A 13,318-nucleotide genomic window follows, 5' to 3' on the forward strand; every position below is an offset into this window, starting at 1 on the left:
TTAAGACAATTTCTCTGACTTCGAAGGTTTTGGCCTCCTTAATAATGGCTCTACAATGGTGGCCTGTCCTTTATACTAAGAAGGATCATAAAGGAAGCAGATGAATTTGTCCAGGAAAGGCATCACGTCAGAAGCAAGAATCCCAGCTCCAACATTTGTCTCGCACATGGCACACATCCATTTAGACTTAGGAGGAGAAAAGTCAGTCAAACCATCCAAAGTGTTAGCAGTCTTGGCTTGTGTGTCTTCACAAAGATAGCTCTACAGTGCAATGGTGAGTTAGAAATGGTTTGTTGCTCCTGTAATAAAGCTGACGTTACAGAGTTGTGAAACCATGAGTCCACAAATGAGAAGAAGTAAAGATACTGAATCAAATTTGGAGGCAATGAGCCTTTTCAGATTTCATCGTGTTAAACAATATATTCCATTATTATAAACATCTGTAAGAGTTATACCTTAGATGATACACAACGAGTTGATTGATACGCGCTCTTTGGAGCAAGTCACCTGTAATTTGTGTTAGTTAGAGGAATGCCACATGACATCTACTCCATGCCTTGTGCCCCTACAAAAGACATTTTCTTGAGGCAGGAGTCACCATATAATACTTGAAACTTGATTCTAGATTTTCAGAACAGTCAAAATCTATTATAAAGAGAGCAAGGAGGGCTATATGGGAGGGTTTTGGGGGGAGGAAAGACAAGGAAGAAATGATATAATTATAGTATGCTCTTGAAAATACAAATTTATTAAAGATTTATGTATTCATTTTCACTTAGGCATATGTGTGTTCCTATATAATTAACATGTCCCACATGCTTGCAGGAGCCCCTGGAAGCCAGAGAGGGTATTGGGTTTCCTCAGAGCTGTAGTCATAGGCAGTTACGAGCTGCCATGTTGATGCTGGGAACCAAACCCAGGTCTTCTTCAAGAGCAGCGTGGGCTTCAGCTACTGAGCCATCTCTCAAGCCCTTCAAACTCCATCCTCACACAACTCACTGAATAAATGGTGAAACAGACCATCGATTCACACTTGGCCACTTCTCTTGCAGTAAGGTAGCTCCTCCCTGTTTAGAAAAGTGAAATTAGATTTGTTTCCGGAATGCACAGAGAACTGTCTATTGTTACAGTTGTTTAAATGACTGTGGGTATGATTTACACAAAGGGGCATAGCCTTTATTTTGATTTCCAAAACAGTATATGCCAACAGTAGAAGTGTTTAGTCAGCTTCCAGTTAAGGATCTAAAATATTCAGGAAACAATTTCGTATTTGAAATGGCCTCAGAGAGGCCATTTGTGTGTCACCTAGTACCACAGCATTCTAGGAATGAATCGAACCTTTGATCCTTAGACAACTTGGTAGTTATAAGGTTTCGCACAGGACAGCAGCATCTGCATTTGGACTACCTCCATTTGGTTGAATACATGTAGGTTGATGCCATTATGTAGGTGAGAGCTGGCACAAGTTAGATCAAGTCAGGGACAAAGTTTTTGTAGGGAGGGAGAGAAGGAGAAGGAGAAGGAGAAGGAGGGAGAATCAAAATAGAGACTGAGAAGGATGACTCAGATCCTGGTGGTCCTGAATTGCCAAGGTAGCTGGGATGGATTTCTGTAGGCAAATTTATCTTACTAGGTAGGCAGTTTACATCTTTATCAATTGGTTGTAAGTTTATTATGTGGATATATTGTACATTGAGTATTTAAAATATAAATCTGGTTGTTGGGTTACAGTTTGTTGAGTCTTGATATAACCAGGTAGCTGGGACCAGAGTTCCCTGTTGGTCAGGGCTGGCCAGGGTGACTAGCAATAGAAACGGAGAGACTGCTGGGGCCAGAAGATAGGTAGGCTAATGTGGCATGGTGCCACACAAGTCACTGCTGAGATAAATTAATGTTGGTTCTATATGGCCCTATGGTGACAGGGAGTGGTCCCCCGGGTCTGAGAGTACCAGGGGCCCTGCGTGGATCAGTGACACGTAGGAACCTGTCAAGTCCATTTTTAATTATACTACAATGAATGCATTCCTGTTTGAGACACAAGGAATTATGTCAGTAGTCTACAGTACTTATTCATATGTAAGCTAAGCCAAGAGAGCTGGGAAGGGGTGCACACTTTTAATCCAACATTCAGGAGGCTGAGGTGGGAGGATCTCTGAGTTCAAGGCCAGTCTGGTCTACAAAGTGAGTGTTAGGACAGCCAGGGATACACAGGGAAACCCTGTCTCAGAAAACCAAAAACAAAAAAGATATACAAAGCATTGCACCACAACCCTGTTTCATGGAAGTCACAGACTTCCAGAGAAGACAAATGCAGAAGAATAATTTCAATAATTCTTGTGATGAGGGTAGACACAAGCTGTTTAGAGAAAGGGAAGGAACGGTTTCCAACAGAAGGCTGTATAGAGTGGCTTGTGGGACTGTTGGCTTAGAAAAGGTTGTGCCTCCTGTTCTCTGGAGCATCTTGTGCTTTCTCCAGTTCTCCCTACTTCCCAAGATACAAATCTTAGGAGAGATTATCCTTCCTCATGGTGACTCACATGCGGTTTGAAATGTACAGTGGACTCTCTTACAAATTCAATGAATTGTGTGTGGGGGGTGTGTGTGCGCTCGTGTGTGTGTGTGTGTGTGTGTGTGTGTGTGTGTGTGTGTGTGTGTGTACAGTGGGACTTGGGTCCACCTTCTCAGTTAGTCTCAAGTTAGTCTCAGTTTTTCTCTCAGGGGTGATTTCAAAGCTCTGAGTTCAAGGATTGATGCTAGTTCCTGAGTCTCCACACTGACAGTTGGATGTAACACAGTTGACCCGCAGCCCACATCAAAGGCCTCTGATTACTCGGCATAAAGTTTCAGAGACATTTAATTCAGTTACGTTCAGTTTCCACAATCCTCCTATTTTGAAACCAAGAAATTTCTGCAGATACTAGACATATTTTGATAACTCTTGGGAAGCTTGCCACCAGAGGATATTGGGACATCATACCCCAACCTCTTTTCATGTGAACACCTAGCCCTGCTAAGAATAAGGTAAAAATACTTTACTTTTATTATATGTTCCTTAATACATATAATAGAATGTGTTTCCACTGAACATTAATATCTATATGCAAGATTAATGTTTTAATTAACTATTATTACAATAGTAGTCTCTAGAAAAAACCACAGTGGTGGCACACGATAGTGTTGTATCCTCATGGGCTTGCTGGTCAGTAGATGTTTTTTGGCTTCAGAGTGTGGTCAGCAGAGTGGCTCTGCTCAATTTGTTTCTTAGCTTTCTCTTGGGACAACAAATGAGTTGGGTCATTTGCTTTGTGTGGTGAGGGCAGAGTGGAAAAGGTCCAGAGGAAACTCGTGGGACCAATGGAAACAGCCTAGACACATCTGGCTGTGTTTCACGAGCCAAAGCAAGTCACACAACCAAACCCTGTGCCAAGGAGCAGGGAAGCAAGCCCTCCTTGTCACACCTCTGATGACAACGTGGTTATGGATAGAGGGAAAATGTCTCCTAAGTCTTCTTCCCCATTCATTCATACACAGTCTTCTTTTGTTCCTTGGGTGATTAAAAGGATGGTTAAGATAATGCATTTAGGGGTTGGGGATTTAGCTCAGTGGTAGAGCGCTTGCCTAGCGAGCACAAGGCCCTGGGTTCGGTCCCCAGCTCTGAAAAAAAGAAAGGAAAAGAAAAAAAAAGATAATGCATTTAGTGGTTGACACTAAGCATTGGAGGAGATAGGCCTCAATATACCTATACCTTACCTATACCTTACCTATACCTTACCTATACCTTACCTATACCTTACCTATGCCTTACCTATACCTTACCTATACCTTACCTATACCTTACCTATACCTTACCTATGCCTTACCTATACCTTACCTATACCTTACCTATACCTTACCTATACCTTACCTATGCCTTACCTATACCTTACCTATACCTTACCTATACCTTACGTATGCCTACACCTTACTTAGGCCTAGACCTATATGTAGACCTAGACCTAAGCCAGTTGTTGATCCAGGTGCCCAGGTGAGTTTCAGGGTCGGAGCTGCCTTCCTCTAGACTTAAAATAATAATATTAATTTGAGTTTTAACTGTACTATAATAAACAAGATATGAAAATCAAGATATTCATATTGGTTTATAATCAAGGATATAAGGAACATAATCTGTAAGTGAGAGAGGAGGAAGAGGAAGCTGAGGAGAAGGAGGAGAGGGAGGAGGGGAGGAGGAAGAAGAGGAGGACGGAAAGACTGCTTCCATTTCATTGCCTTGAGATACTCCTATGATTACAGTGTGACTTGGGTTTTTATTTTATTTTATTTTTTTGTTACTGTACCAACATCCAGGAGTCACAACATAAAACAAGGCTTTTTTTGCTCATGGAACTAGCTCGTGACCTTTCTGCTCTGTTGCCTGGAGACTAAAGTGAGAGAGAACATCCTGGAGGAGAACGGGTGATGTAAGGGTCTGTTTCCCTCATGGTGGCCAGTGAGCAGAGAGAAGGGAATGAAAGTGACTGGGCCACATGTGGTTAAGGTGAAGCCTTCATATTCCAATATCTTCCTAAGAGCTCTAAGTGTTAGCGATCATGCTTTCATCCCAAGAACCTCTTAAAGGAACATTTCTTACATATGCTCCAACACTCCTGGTTTTTATTAAATATTAGGGTTCTTTGTGTATATAATATAAGGGTGCATATAATGATTCACCCTTTATAAAGCTTTTGCTTATGGTCAGTTAAATCCATGGGTATCTGTGATAGCTAGTTTTAATTTTCAACTCAATACAAATGTAGAATCACCTGGGGGAAAGAACCTCGGAGGCTTGTCTAGATTAGGTTGGAGTGTGGTCATATATTTGAGAGATCATTGTCATTATGTTAATTGGATGGAAAAACTCACCCACTGTGAGTGGTGTCATTCCCTTGGCAGAGACACCTTAATTATATACAAATGAAGAATATTGAGCTGGCCAGGTAACTCAGCAGGCTAATGCACTTACTACTAGTCCCGATCATCTTAGCTAAATCTCCAGGACCCCCATATGGTGGGAAAAAAGAAACAATTCCCTTACATTTTCATTTGACCTCCACATAATGGTATGACATACAGATGAACAGCAGCACATATCACACATACACACACATACATACATGCACACGTGCATGCACATATGCATGCACACACACATATGCATGTTGGAGCGCTAAAGAAAATGTGTGTCTTTTTAGTAGAGCAAGTGAGCAGGCACACAATAGCTCATTGCTGTTGGTTGTGGATGTAATGTGACCAGGTGATTTAATCCCCTGCTTCCTCGTAGCCTGTAGTGACGGACTACAACCTGGACTTGTGAGCCAATTAAGCCCTTTCTCCCTGACTTGCTTGTGTAAAGGTATTTTTTTTAATAATAGCAACAGGAAAAGCACCTGAGAGAGTACCTTAATCAGTTTATCACCCGATACCTTCAGAAGGATGGTGTCTGTGGTTACTGTACAGTGTGTGTCTTTTAGAGATCATAGGTTATGCATTGTTTGAATAACTGCAAGTAAATGTTTGTCCCATTAATTTATTCATAATCTTTTCTTTTTAAATTGGATATTTTATTTATTTACATTTCAAATGTTATCCCCTTTCCTGGTTTCCCCTCTGCAAACCACCCATTCCATTCCCCCTTACCCTGCTTCTACGAGGGTGCTCCCCCAACCCATGCACCCATTCCCATTTCACTGCCCTAGCATTCCTCTATACTGGGGCATCGAGCCTTCTCAGGACCATTGATGCCAGATAAGGCCCCTCAGCTCTTTCAGTTCTTCCCCTAACTCCTCCTTTGGGGTCCCTGTGATCAGTCGCATGGTTGGCTTTGAGCATCGGCATCTGTATGGGTCAGGATCTGGCAGAGCCTCTCAGGAGAGAGCTCTAGCAGGCTCCTGTCAGCAAGCACTTCTTGGCATCAGCAATAATGTCTCGGTTTGGTGAATGCATGTGAGATGGATCCCCATGTGGGACAGTCTCTGCTCCACTCTTTGTCCCTGTATTTTTCCTTTAGACAGGAGCAATTCTGGGTTAAAATTTTGGAGATGGGTAAGTGGTCCCATCCTTTAATGAGGGGCCATGCCTAACCTCTGGATATGGTCTTGACAGGTTCTCCTTCCCCTTTGTGGGGTATTTCAGCTAATGTCATTCCTATGGGGTCCTGGGAGGCTCTTGCTTTCCTAGCATCTGGGACTTTCTGGTTGCTACCCTTAGTTCCCCACCCCCCATTGCTAAACACCTCTGTTCAATTTTCTGACCCTTTGAAAAGCTCCTCCATCTTCTCCTATACCTGATTCTGGCAAGTAAATGTCTTAATGCTCTTTTCTATATAACTCATGAAATAGACAAAAAGGTCAGTAAACACATAAAAGCAAAGTAACAAGGGTTCTGCAGTCAGCAGCACTGTTTCGTGACAGCCTGATTTTTGAGCTGTGTATTTGTTATGGGCATGGTGTTATTATTGATAGTATCAATCTTTTTTCCCTTTCTTTTAAATTAGCGCACACAAAAACAGGTTTCCTTAGGGCATTTTTACCCGTGGTGTCCCTCTGTTCCAGCACCTCCTCTCATACTCATAGCACCCTCCTCATCCTCGTCCCTCTGCTCTTGTCCCCCGCCCTTCCCGTGTCAACATCCTGTGTCCTATTATCCCATCCACTCTTAGTCTTTTTGTCCTCTGTGTGTTTAGTATACAGACCTCCATGAACATATAGATAAATCAAGGAGGAACTGACATTGAGTGCACCACAATCACTATCTCCAGTCTTCCCTGAGGCATCCCGAAGATAGATCCTGTGGGTGGAAGAGGAAGCTAAGGGGTGTGGATCTAGGAACTTGACTAAACTGACCGGGTGACAAATGGCTGGTAGACTCTTCCAGCTCCACAGCCTGCACCCCTCCCCCTTCACCCATTCCCTCCAGTCTGGCAAAGACATTGATACCAGAGCAGAAAGCACAGTCCAGGGCACTTTATTATTTTGCAACGTCAAACTCTCCTAGAAAGATAATTTTCCTGTGGAGAGTTTCCACAGCCCCGATGCATGCACTGGCATTCTCTTTCCTGGCTGTATTATTTTTCATACTCAATTCTTGTTTTCTTCTATAGAAGAATATTAATGCGACTGAATAAATTAAGAGCTCTGGTACTTCATCATCTTAACCACTCGGCTCATTGAATGGCTACCTTGGGGAGACGAAAAGGTGCTTGCTGATAAGCTCTTCAGCACACAGGACTTTTTTGATTATTCGTGTTTGTTTATTTCATGCCCTATTGGCCATAAGAAACCTCATACTTTTATGGTTCCATATAAATAATACACCCAATCACAAATATGGTAATTAAGGTTTGAAGGAGGACATGGTGGCTTTATATTTTTCAAGTTAAAACGGCAATAGTTCGTCCTCAAACATCAAGTCAACTGACAGATCCAATCGATTTCACTAACAGGAAACACACTAGATGAGTGTTGGAGTTGCATTAAATTTCAGTACGATGCATAGTGTAGAATACGCACAACATAATGAAAAGAGAACTTTAGAAAGGCTCTAAAACAGTCATCTCTTTTTAGTGGTGTCTTTCAAATATTTTCTCAGTGTGTGTGTGTGTGTGTATGTGTGTGTGTGTGTGTTGGCATGTCTGAATGTGCTGTCTTTGAGTGTGCACATGCTCACATACACACACACACACACACACACACACACACACACACACACACACACACACACACACGTCTTTTCTAAGCATGAATAAACAGCCTTTCTATCCAGTTGGAAGACCAAGGTGGCACTACGGTTAAAAGTGGCAATTTTGTAGACAAGCAGTATGAGAGTGATCTGTGCTTCAGATCCACAGAGGCCGGTTTTCTCTTACATTTTCTTTCCTTTTTCTTTGTGGAAGATGTTTCAGGAAGGAGAAGTTCTGAAGGCACTTCAGGGACAAAGAGTGGGTGTTGTACCTCGGTGCTAAACATGACCTGAGAGCCCTCTTGCTACTCAATGAATACTCTATCTTCAGAGTGGAGGGAAACAAAGTATAGGAGTTAAACTGACTGGGACATGGACAGTTCTGATTCATGCGGGTACAGGGTCATGTTTCCAACGTGCTAAGTTTGGACCTTGGCCATCTTCCAAAGGCCACTTGTTCCCCAGGCTGTGGTGGAGCTCAGAGGGGGTGGGATCTAATTGACTAAAGTTCCATCAACAAAGAAGTTTGAAGGACATTCTGAATCTCTCTCTCTCTCTCTCTCTCTCTCTCTCTCTCTCTCTCTCTCTCTCTCTCCTCTCCTCTCCTCTCCTCCTGCTCCCTCTCTGCATGCTCTCTCTCCTTCCCTCTTTCCCTTCCTCTCCCCCTCGCACTCCTGCTCTGTTCCCACTCTGGGTCTCTTACTCTCATTCTCTCTCATGGCTTCCTGACTGCACAAGGTGAGCAGCTTTCTTTTACCACGCTCTTACACCATGTTGTAACATGCTAACACATCCCTGAAAGTCAGAGCCAGAATAAACCTTTCTCCCTTATAACTTCAGTCACCCCAAGCGTGTTATCACCATGTCAGAAAGCTGAGTAGCATGGAACTACTATCTGGTGTTTACTGTTTTTAATGTGCAATTATGTGTTTTTACACCAGCAGAAGTATTTCTACCCAGATGACTGTGAGTAGACTCTGTTCTTCCTACCAGAACTCCTAGCTTTTCAGTTTATCAATACCTAATCATTCTTTATGCCCAAGCTCAATGTCACTTCCTCCAGGGAAATTTACCTGACCCCTAAATCTAAATTAGGATTCTTTAAATTTTTGTTTCTTTCCTTCAAAGTACCAACTATATTAATTATAATTATATGGAATACAATAGCACAGTATGTTTTAAGATGGCTTGTCTGCTAAACGTTAGTGTTTTGACATTCGACCATGCCTGTCAGGGCAAATACCATATCAGGATGATATAGCACTTGGGACATTGATTGGTAGATGGCAGATCAATACATCTGAGTGAACATATCTAAATATTTCCTCACTTTTTCCTATGGAATTTATAACATCACCCTAATCTTTTATAACCAACCTTCTGTTGGCACAATGATCTACCACTGCGAGTTTCCCTTTCATTGCCAATGGGATTTAACATTTAAAGGATTCAATCGTTACTTGTTTTGTAAAGAAGAGAGTCACTGAATTGCATATATACTATTAAAAAGCTAAATGTATTTGATCATAAATATTCCCTGTATGTAGGGTTCCTCACAACCGCTTAAATACACTCCAGTTCCAGCAAAGGGAACTGTCACCTCCCACAATCCCCATACCACTGTTCCATGGGACTGGGGGTGGGGGATTTGTTTTCCTTTTGCTTCTGGCTGGCTACAGGCAATAATTCTGTCTCTTAAACCTCCAGATGCTGGACAGCTCTCAGCCCCAGAGCATCTGCACAATCTGTATTTAATACAAAGCACCAGGGGAAAGAGAGGCAGCTTAATTAGTGCTAATTACCCCTGAGTCCGGAGATGTCCTCTTAGCATTACAAGATACAATAAAATACCATCCACAGTTTGACAACTAGTTAGAGAGACGGGCTTCACATCCAGGCCCACACATGCTGACATTTTCTTTCCTGGGAAACAGAACGGAGCCACGTAAACAAACCACAGAGTCTGTCTTGCCTGTGTTGTCACTGCTGGTTACCTTCCAATTAGTCTTCCTGTCCTTCCATGCCACGCATCTCAGATAATTGGATATCCAGTTAGAAGACATTCTGCCCTGAATGCCTGGCTGAATACTGCTTAAAAAGCAAGCACGAAATAGAAAACAAGAAATCTGGAAGCTGTTGTTTGCCCGTGCATATTCAAGCCCTCGCCAGGTCAGGTGCTTGTATGGCTGTCTCTGTGATGCCCGAATTCCTTCCCAGAAGTCTGTGCTCACACACCATGTTCAAGGGCAGGGAGCATGGAAAACAAGCAGTGGTTTCTCCTTTACTCTTATCTCTCCACGGCGAGATGTAAGAAATCTCCTCATAAGAATTCTGCTACCTCAAGTCCCAGCACGACTATCCTCTTTCAATGAGGCTAGACCAGACAGCCCAGCTACGGGAAAGGGATCCACAGGCAGGCAACAGAGTCAGAGACAGCCCCTGCTTTAACAGCTAGGAGACCCCCATAAAGGTCAAGCTGCACATCTGCTACATTCGCCTAGGGGACCTAGGTCGTGTCCCAGCATGCTCTTCAACTGGTGGTTAGCAGGAGGGGGAGATGCCCCCTTCCCCAGAGGAAAAGGGGTTGGAGGATGGGGTGTAGGGCAGAATTGGGAGGAGGGCAGATGTCTGCGATCAGGCTGTATAGTAAATAAGTTAATGAGGAAAAATACTGAATGAACGTCAATAATCACCAGGAAAAAGGTGTGTAGCTTCTGTCAATGCCCTGTATACTTCACTGGCCAGAAGTGGGTCCCATGGCCACCTCTTCTGAGGTGGAACACTTCCCATTCTTTGTTTGTAGGTGGCAGAAAGTGGAGAAGAACTATGCAGGGGTTTAACTGTTCCACGGGGCCCGCCTGGCAGCCTCGCATGGACTGACTTCCTGCTCACCCTTACAGACCTCATCTTCTCGGGACCCATACTATTCCATCTGGATTTTTCTACAAAAGAGCAGAATGAACGTTTACATCATGACATTACATCCTGTCCTTTCCAAATGCTTCTCCCTGCCCCACAGTACGCTGGTGTTTTCCTGGATATGTGCACCTTGCCTATGCCCAAGCAGTGTTTTCTGTTGTTTTGAGAGAGCTATGGCGTAGCCCAGTCAGGTCTTCAACTTTCTGACTTGTGATCTTCCTGCCATGTCTCCTGAGTGTGGGGACTTGTATGAGTGAAGTCAGATTTGGTGTTTTATGATGTGTGATATTCAAGGGAACTATTCTGGTGGATTTTCTTTCTGCGGTATGAGGATGGTATTTCGGATCTGGTGCATCTGTGGCAAGCGATCTACCGTTGAGCTGTTGCCTCTGCCCTCTGCCCACTTTTTGCTTTGAGACAGCGTCCTCCTGAATTGCTCGTTCTGGCCTTGAAATCATTCTGTAGCCTAAGACAACCTTGAACATGCAGTCTTCTTGCCTCAACTTGTTATAAAATATAATGCAGTGGGGGGAGGGGGGACTTCGGAGGGCCCATGCCAAGGTGAGCCCCTAAGTGCACTGTGCAATGGACCCAGTGTAAAAGATGCCCAGGAGAGAGAGAAAGAGAGAGAGAGAGAGAGAGAGAGAGAGAGAGAGAGAGAGAGAGAGACTGACTCCCCAACACACTTTCATTAAAATCTGTGTATTCTAGAGGAATAGAATCCTACGTTGGGACCCACAGTCCATAGAGATATCATCTTGTGTCAGGAGCCCACAGACCACCCAGAGATTCTATCCTGTGTTAGGGGGCCCAAGGTCCACCCACACACAATATCCAGTGTTAGGAACTCACCACTCCACCCTCCCTTAGGGAACTAGCACTCCACCACAGCTTTTCTTCTTCATCAACTCCTACTACGTAATCTATCCTTACCTTCTTACCTGTGGAATTGGAAGTCACCAAGTGTCCCTGCAGGGTGATAAGATTCTCAGTTCCCATCAGCAGAGAAGAGAAAATAAGTAGAGAGACGTCCTTGGTAATTGTTCACAATTCATTATGCAATGCTACGAAGTTACTCAGCCCATTAACCTTTTCATATGAAAGAAAAAAACAGACTATGTATAATCCTCCTATAATTGCGATTAGGTGGAGAAATTGATTGACCTGAACAATTTCAAGATTTTTTCATCTGTACATAATTAATAAATGTATTCTGCAATTGGAACTTCTTTTTCTGAAATGTATTTATTAGACAGTCTAGATTTGACCTCTGTGAAAGCACTGTTTTTTTTTTATTTTGCTTCTTTGATTAGTCTTGGGCAATTACTCATGCGTAGAAAGTCTTACTGACTCCCCAGTGACACTTTCCCTTTTGCATACAAATGCTCTCTCTGACTTATTTCTTAGCTGCTATCTAATGTCCCTGCTTCGTGATCTATAAATATGAAGACGATAGGCATACAAAGTTCAGTGTTTAACTAAAATATATAACAAAGTTAATGTGACACATACTTAATGACGTGTATAATTGTTACTGGGCTTCATGGTAATTGAGAATAAATGGCAAGCTATTTCTGTCACAGCAATGGGAAATATATTGGCAGAGATGGAGTCAGGACTGTTCTACTCAGCAGTAGGATAAAGAAAGGAGTAGAGGAATTGAGAACCAAAAAGAAAGAACTGTCAAGCAGATTTCCTCTGTAAGCGAAGGCCTGGTGCTTCCCTGGTTCCTTCTCTCAGTTCTGTCCTAAGAAGCAGTAACTCAGTGACACTCATAAGTGCTCAGGTTATAGATGAACCACCATGCCCATTCATGCCCATTGCAGGCCTTAAGGCACATGCAATTTGAAACACACACGTCATACATTTGAAACAACACACTGCTGGTGTGGCGAATGCCTATGAAAAGCTGACGGGAATCACAGATGGAAAATCCTGAGAGATGCTTGTGGTGGCTCTGGTGTCTTTGTAGGGTGGGTTCTCATGCACTTCATCAAGCACTATGAATGGGATTTGAGACATAGTGTCACATGCATTTAAAGTGTTGAAGGACACCTGAGAGAACTCTGGGGATAAGTTATTTCTCCTAGTGTACGGCAGATAATGAAACGAGACTGGCAGGGGGTGAGGGTGGGGCTGGGATGATGGCTCAGTTAGAAAAGTGCCTCCTGTGCAAACCATGAGGGCCTGAGTTGGGGTCCTTGTCACCATGTATAGGCTCATCACACCCCCAGGATTGAGTGTGGACAGAAGTAGATGAAGTCTATATTTGGGTTTTGCACACATGTGTGCATATGCACGCGCGCGCGCGCACACACACACACACACACGAATTAGAAATTCTCTATATAATATATATGATATATTTATATGTATATGCATAACATTATATATGATAGTTCATCATCTAGACATTGCATTTTGATGAAAGGCACAGTATTTTCACAGAGAAGTGAACATCACAATAAGAAATAATATCTGAAGGTCATTTTGTATTCTATGTTGGAACGCATAGAGTTCTTTATTGTGAATGCTGAATGCTCTCCATCATGATGTTACAATGGTATGTGGAGAACCGCAGACCTTTTAAAGGTCTGCCTAATTAGATAAACAAAAACAAATGCTACCACACTGCACATTCTCCCAATGCACTTGACAGCTCTTTCAGGACAAAGAGAGGATGCCA

The 13,318-nt window shown here is 43.0% G+C and overlaps 1 long non-coding RNA gene across 1 annotated transcript; it reads right to left on the reverse strand.

Annotated features, from left to right (window-relative positions):
- Nucleotides 1-725: 725 nt before the first annotated feature.
- LOC134483631 (uncharacterized) lies at nt 726-10,121 on the reverse strand. The gene is made up of 2 exons (XR_010060450.1): nt 9,708-10,121; nt 726-1,067 (listed from the first exon to the last, which is right to left on the reverse strand). It is a non-coding gene; the product is annotated as an uncharacterized LOC134483631 (long non-coding RNA).
- Between the last annotated feature and the right edge of the window lie 3,197 nt (nt 10,122-13,318).

Source organism: Rattus norvegicus, chromosome 19 (assembly GCF_036323735.1).
Source record: "Rattus norvegicus strain BN/NHsdMcwi chromosome 19, GRCr8, whole genome shotgun sequence".
Classification (NCBI taxonomy): Eukaryota; Metazoa; Chordata; class Mammalia; order Rodentia; family Muridae; genus Rattus; species Rattus norvegicus.